Below are 7,789 nucleotides of genomic sequence, written 5' to 3' on the forward strand. Positions count from 1 at the left end.
AAAGATATTGGAATGTTTTTCCATTTCCCTCTTCAGTAAATTAAGGCAAACAGAGATTAGGTGACTTGTCCAGGGAAACATAGCTAGTGAGTATGTGAGGTCAGTCCTCTTGCCTCCAGGCCCAACACTCTATCCATTGAGCTACCTAGCTTCCTTATTCAATCACACCTTGAAATATACCCTCATACCTTCATTTATTGAATTGGTATAGTTAGGTTCACATAAACACTGCTACACTTCTGTCATTTTGATGAATCAGTTATTTTCTCTAATTTGGAGCATTCCCTACAATGGATCAGATCACCACCCACCTATTCATTTTCATCCTATGCAATGCCTATCCATGTCCTTAGGTTTTACACAGAGGGTCTTCCTACTGTGCTGCAGGACTGTCACTAGATGTTTGGATGTCACACAGATGCCAAACATAGGCTGTCCATTGGTATTTGCTCACTCTTGTGATATGACTTACTTCTTTTCTTTTCCAATTATTCATCTTCTGCAATACTCTCCTGTCTATTTTGGCCTTCTAGAAAAGTTTAATTCCTTTGAATTGCTGTGAAGGACAGACTCATTGGATCTAGAGTTTGGAGGGACCTCAGGAATCATGTTATCCAAACCCCTCATTTTACAGATGAGGAAAGCAAGGTCCAGGAATTTGAACCCATGGTCTGTGACTCCAGAGCCATTCCTAGTTCCACGATACCATAATGCCTTTAAAATCATGTTTTACACTGGAAAGTACTCTGGTAACACAAGCTCCCATATCTGGCTTCTTCAGCTTACTGAGACTATCCACTGTACACTGGCACTGCTCTGGTAGAGATCAAGAATTGAAGGACATCACCCCTAAAGCAGTAAGAGCCTTGCATTCTCACTCACTTTATGAGCCTTGTGTGCCCCACACAAATCCAAGAACATCGTGGTTGTCAGGGAATTCCAAAGGCATAGTTGTCAAGGATAACTCCCTCCTGGGAGGAATGGAAGCTCACAGAGGTGCCTCATTCCCCATGCCATGTCCTGTACTGGGTGGTCTGGCTCACAAAAGGACAAGCCAAAGCCACGTGGATTTAACCAGACTAGTGTGAGGCCTCACTGCTGCCATGGAGGAGTTGTCCTTAGGAAACAGTCTTCTGTGAACTAAACCACCCAGGATCTTTCCTGAGGCAGAATGATGCAAGCTCTCCCTTTACTTGGGTACAGTCAGGAGTAGAATGGGAGAACCCACGAACCAAAGTGGTAAATTAGGACAGCCTTAGCCTGCCACAGGTACCATTTAGTGCTATTTTTGCATTATGTGGCCACTAGAGCTAAGCAGTTATGAACTGGGATGAACGTCACTCAAGTTCAGAGGTATTTCGAGGAATTGGCTTGTAGTCCAGGCTGGTTTTTGATCCAATGGAAACTGTAGTGAATGAGTCAGTTCCCAAAAACTCCTGGAGTTCCAGTCTACCCTGTAACCATCTCTCCAAGACTGTAAGATGGCCAGGCAGGCACTAAGCATTTACTAAGCACCTACTATGTGCTAAGCATTGAAAATACAAACAAGCAGAAAGACAGAGCCTTAAGAAGCTTACATGCTCATGGGAAAATATATAAAAAGGAGCTAAAAGGAAGTGTGGAGGGGATTGAAAAGGCTTAAATGAGGTAACATTTGTCAAGTGGTTTGAAAATCCTCTAGTACCATATGAATGATAGCTCTTGTCATATCATTCATGTGACCCATCCACCCAGAATATTTTCTAATGCTCCTTCCAAGCTCCTTCCAAGAGCAGGTTCAGATTGAGATACTCTTATTCTAGGGCCTAGGTATAGAATGCAATGATGTTCCACCTCCTAGCACTGAGAATCTGTGCAAGGTCTGTATTCCTTTATGCCTTTCTTTCTTTCAGTTTTCATTATGTTAGAAGCTGGAACATTTTAGTAGCCCTTAATAGGTGCTAAAATCCAGCCACAGATATTAAGCAGCTGTACTGGGAAGAAGAAGAATTCCTGTGAGTGGGCACAGGTAGAGACTCAGTCAGAGAAACATGTTCATTGCTGTTCAGTCTTTTTTCAGTCACGTCCATCTCTTCATGTCCCATTTGGGGTTTTCTTGGCAAAGATGCTGGAGTGGTTTGCCATTTCCTTCTCCAGCTCATTTTACAGATGAGGAAACTGGGGCACCGAGGATTAAATGAGTTGCACAGGGTCATATCAGTAGTGTCTGAGGCCACCTAGCTACTTAGCTCAAGATTATAAAGCCATTCACAAGCCACTAGATTTTCTATAACTCTAAGGTCTGATAAATTCAGAGCTAACAAAACCTTCTTCTCCTGTGTCTTTCATCTGAATCTTCATTTCTGAAGTCTGCTTTCTGTTCATTTTTGTCTTTTATGCATAATAGAGGACTGGCCATGCATCACACAGGCAGTTCCATCTGGAACATTCTCTTTCTGCCATCAGCCCCACATGGATGCTAATAAGCCTCCTGTTGTTAGTACTTCAGGAGGTGTAATAGTCCCCTGACCCAGAGTCAGAGCACGTTAAGGTATTCTGTGACTGTTGTACTGCCTTCTTACTGAGTGGCAAAGAAAAGCCCTTTAACTAGGTGATGAACTACAAGTCAATGTGTGTACCAAAGATGCAAACATGCAAAATAACTCTCTTTTCTTGTGATGATTCGGGGAAGAAATTCAGGGGAGGGAGAGAGAAAGAGATTTTGGACCTTTATCTCCCCACCGAGACTGCTATGTGAATTTGAATGCATGACCCTGATTTTGCTAATCTCTGCTGTGTTTATTCTTTTCTGATTTTAGGTGAAGGAAAAAGGGAAATGGAACAAGTAGGATGTTAACTTCTGAGCTTAAAGAGGTAGCAAGAGCCACCAGAGGTTCATTGGCCAATCCCCAAAAGCAGGAAGTCCAAGGAGTAACCTGCTTATCCCAGGCCAGCAGGGCAGTTACCCAGAGACTAAGACAACTTTTCCTGTAAGGAAGGGAGTGATTTTGTTACCCATTGGTTATGCCACTAGATAAAACACAAAAAGGAAAAGGGCCTCTATGTGCAAAAAAAATATTTATAGCATCTCTTTTTTGTGGTGGCAAAAAAATTGGAACTTGAAGGATGCTCATTAATTGGGGAATAGTGAAGAAGTGGCCAGATATGATTATAATGGAAATTATTGTACTATATAAGAAATGATGAACTGGATGCTCTCAGAAAAACATGCAAAAACTTACATGAACTGACCCAAAATGAAATAAGCAGAACCAGAACACTGTACACAGTGATAGTAATATTATATGATGATCAGCTATGAATGCCTTAGATAGTCTTTGCAATACAATGATCTTAAATAATCCCAAAGGATTTATAATAAAAGTGTTGCCCATCTCCAGAGAAAGAACTGCTGGAGTCTGTAATGCAAATCAAAGCATACTTTTTAAAACTTTATTTCTCTTGGTTTTTTTTTTTTTGTTTTGGTATAGAAATGTTTTGTGTAACTGCTCATGTGTAACTCGATCAAATTGCTTGCCTTTTCAATGAGGGAAGAGCAGGAGGTGCAGCATGAAAGGAAAAGAACTTGGAATTCAAAACTTTAAAGAACTTATTAAAATTGTTTTTACATGTAATTGGGAAAATAAAACTCAGTGTATGTGTGTGTGTGTGTGTGTGTGTGTGTGTGTGTGTGTGTGTGTGTGTGTGTGTGTGTGTTAAAATGCTATCTATTATATGGTGGCTCTTGGGAAGGACACTGGGGAATATACCACACTGGTGGTATAAAAACAAAATTTTTTAAATTATGTGTCTGGAAGATTCTCTCTCTCTCTTTCTCTCTCTCTTTATTGTAAACTTCTAGCAATTAACACAATCTCTGGCACATAGTTGGTGCTTGATAAATACTTTTTCCCCTATTGCCAGGCCTAGAGGCCTGAGGGCTACCAGAGTCTTACCTTACCTGTCCCAGGTCTTCGGTTGGCCAAACCAGATAAACGTATGAGAGAAGAGACTTTCCGGAGTCGAACAAGGGTTAGGCTTTATTCAGGGTCCTGGTTACATGTGCAGGGGGAGCTCTTCCTTAGGAGGGAGAGAGAAATCTCCCAAGGAGGCAAAGATCTTACGGTAAGAGATTGGAAGTAGAAGTGTAAGTGGGGAGAGAGGGGGAGAGGAGAGCGAAGAGAGGAAAAACAGAGCCTTCTGTCCTGTCAGGGCCCCTCTGAGCTAAGAGCGCCTTCAGGCTTTCCTGACCCTAATTAAGCTCTCCGGCCGTGTAGTTTGCACCTGAATACCGTGCCTGTTAGATAACAATAGGTGTGCCCAGATCCGGGACAGTCTCGAGGGCGGGGATGCTCCTCCCATCACGTTTCTCACGGGAAGAGGCGGAAATACACGAGATAGCTCGGTCTCACTCCTTGATTCCCTGGTGTTTCATGGGGGGCCTCATGAGAACTCTAAGATTTAGAAGTTCCCACCTTTACCTGCCCGAGACTGTCCACATGGAATTGAGCTTCCATCCCCAACACCCTATTCATTCATTTATTTATTCTCACCTGGTGATGGCAAAAAAAAAAAAAAAAAAAAGCCAACCCATAGTAGGTGATACGCAGAATTACAGAGGACTGAGAAGCTTCAGTTCCTACTTTTGACATTTAGCACTTTAAGGTCTACAAAGATTTACATGCATGGTCTTCATTGGTCCTCCGGTCAAGCCTTTGAGGTAGACAATGAAGGCATGGCTATCTCCCCTTCTCCCTCCATTTTATAAATGAGGAGACTGAAACTCAGGTCTTTTACTCATCATGCCTAAAGATGCTCAGTGGCTGTGATTCCGGATTCTCACTTCCTCAAGAATACTTCACTTGTTTCTTTACCTTGAGGAGATATAGCATTTACCCATTTCCCTTTTGAAAGCTTGGAAATGCCTCCCTAAATGCCTGTAATTTCAACAAGAACCTCCCTAACACTTAAATCACTTGATAACTTAATTTCCTCCTTCTGACTCAGGTACAGTCAAGCCCTTAGGCAAAGGAATGCTTTACATCCCTCTTCTCTGGCAAAGCTATGGGCCTGCCCCAGGAAAAGGGCAGAAGGGTGTGTGAGAACATGAGGGCTCTGCCTCCACATAGCAACATCCAGAGAGTTAGCACCACCATGTGGTGCTTTCCTTGCAGCTGAAAATTTATGGTCATGCAAGTGTGGCATGTGTGAGTGAAAAGGTAAGACCTTTTTGTGGACAACGATACTGAGTACTAAGCAAACTCTTTTCCCCAGAGAACCACCATGTTAGATGCCACAGGACAGGATGATAGAATTACAAGCTAGGCTGGAAAAGATCCTATAGACAATAAAGTTCAACCCTCTTATTTTACAGATGAGAAATTAAGTAACTTCTCTAAGGTCATACAAGTACTAAGATTTGGAGGAAGGATTTGTAGGCACTTCCTCTAAATCCAAAGTCAGTATACTCTCCACCATTTGTCTGGAAGGGTAATATTTGCAGAGACTACAAAGGCAGGAGAATATTCACCATATTAGGAAGAAAATGGATCATTTCTGACTGAAGAACTTAAAATTTAGATTTTCATCTCTCAGGCTGTTGAAATCTTGAGCGTTGAGGACAGTCGAGTCTTCTCTATATCAACGGTTTCCAAGCTGTTTTGCGTATATTCCTGACAGTAAAAAAATTGTGAGCCTGTCCTCCCAATATATTCACATTTATTTACAAATTAAACATGTGTTGGTTCAATGTTATTTTATTTCATGTTATTCAATAGATAGAAAAACTATCTCCCAATGATACACAGTTCCAAGTGGAAGAACTGTATCATTGACTGTCCTTATTAAATCAAGACAAACAGTTTTCAATCCCTTTCATCAATATTTCAAAGGTTTTAGTTTAATTCTAGCTAGGAAGTTCCCATCTTCCCCTCAATCTGCTATTTTTACAAATAAGTCTGAAGGCACTAGATTTTTATTTTTTTAACAGGCAAGCCCAAAGTCCACTGAAACTCTTTATTTGGAAAAATTCAACCAGTTAGAAATTTCTGTTCTGAAATTTTTAATGTGTGGCTATGAAAGCTGTTATAGATGGATAGATAGATAGATAGATAGATAGATAGATAGATAGATAGATAGATAGATAGATAGACAGACAGACAGACAGACAGACAGACAGACAGATAGATAGATAGATAGATAGATAGACAGACAGACAGACAGACAGATAGATACACATATATACCTACATATATACATACACATTTTTATGTACACACATATATATAGTAAACACATTGTTTAAGACAACAAAAATCACATAATGATGAAAACATTTCCAAAAGCCTTTTTTCAAAATACTCTCTGTAGCACATTTCCTTCAAAAGCAACTACTTTCTCTGTCATTGAAAAAAGTATCACTCATTGTCTGATATCCAAGACCTATGGGGAACTGTCACAAACATACAATACCAAAGGTCATTCCCCAGTGGAAAGTCATCAAATGATGTGGACCAACAATTCTCAAAAGAATTGCGAATTGGAGAGGATTCTTGGGAGATGGCAGAGTAGGACAGGAAACTTATGGCTCTCCAAATTTACTCCACAAAAAAAGACAGAACATCACCTCAGAGGAAATGTAGAGCAGTGGAAATAAATAAAAGTAGGGGTCCAGAGATAACCATTACTATGACATATAACATCAAGGAAATCAAAGATAGAAAGGTACCAAATATTTGTAGCATTTTTTATGGCAGCAAAGAACCAGAAACAAAGTCAATGATTCATCAATTGAGAATGGCTAAACACATCGTTGTATGTGGATATTATGATAGGACGCTATTCACCAGGGTGTTAACATGTTAACATGAGGAAGCCTAATCATTTCCTGCAACAGGCCAAAGCTATCCCCATTACTCAATGGTTCTGGAAGGCCAAGGCTCAAGCATTACCTTTCTTGTTCATGCCTTCCTGGTAGCTTCTGGCCATAATTTTCCTCCTCATAAGAGGGCAAAAACGTCCCACCTATATGGAGTTAGGACAAGTGGTATACTTCCCAAGGTGAAACAAGTCCCTACGGTGGGAACTTGTGGTCTTAAGGCTACATGTGGCCCTCTAGGTCCTCAAGTGTGGTCCTTTGACTGAATATAAATTTCACTTCTGGGGCCTAGAGGCTACATGCTCCCCACCCCCTATCTTATACCCGGCTTTGCTGACCAGATCAGGCATTTTTCATCTGGCAGTGAGGGTTCTAAGAGCTGGCTGGAGTATGCTCATTGGAAATCCTTTCTGTGCTATGGATGAGTAAAGTTCCCTATGTGAACAGTAGAATGACCTATAAGTGCCTCAGCCTGAACTGACAAGATCCTGGCTTATACTGGGGCCACCTTTCATAAATGTGATGAACCCTAAGAAGTGATGAGTATGAAGAATACAGGAAGGCATGGGGGGAGGCACAGAGAGGGGAACACGTATCGATTAGGGACCAACCATGGTCCAGGTACCATGCTAAGTGTTGTGCAAATATGATTTCATTTGATCCTTACAACAACCCTGTGAGATAAGTGATCTTGTTATAACCATTTTACAGTGGAGGAAATTGAGGTTGACAAGAGGTTAACTTTCCCAGGGTCACACTGAAAGTTTAAGGTTTTAAACGAGGCAGTTAGGAGAAATTATTCAAAGGAAGCACTGAGGCTTAAAGGTTCATCTAGTCAGTGAATCAATAAACATTTGTCAGGCACAGTGATAAACTCTTTAGAAATATGTGTGTATGTGTGTGTACATGCATGTGTGTATATATATACAGATA

The sequence above is a fragment of the Notamacropus eugenii genome, chromosome 7 (assembly GCF_028372415.1).
Source record: "Notamacropus eugenii isolate mMacEug1 chromosome 7, mMacEug1.pri_v2, whole genome shotgun sequence".
In the NCBI taxonomy this organism is placed as follows: domain Eukaryota; kingdom Metazoa; phylum Chordata; class Mammalia; order Diprotodontia; family Macropodidae; genus Notamacropus; species Notamacropus eugenii.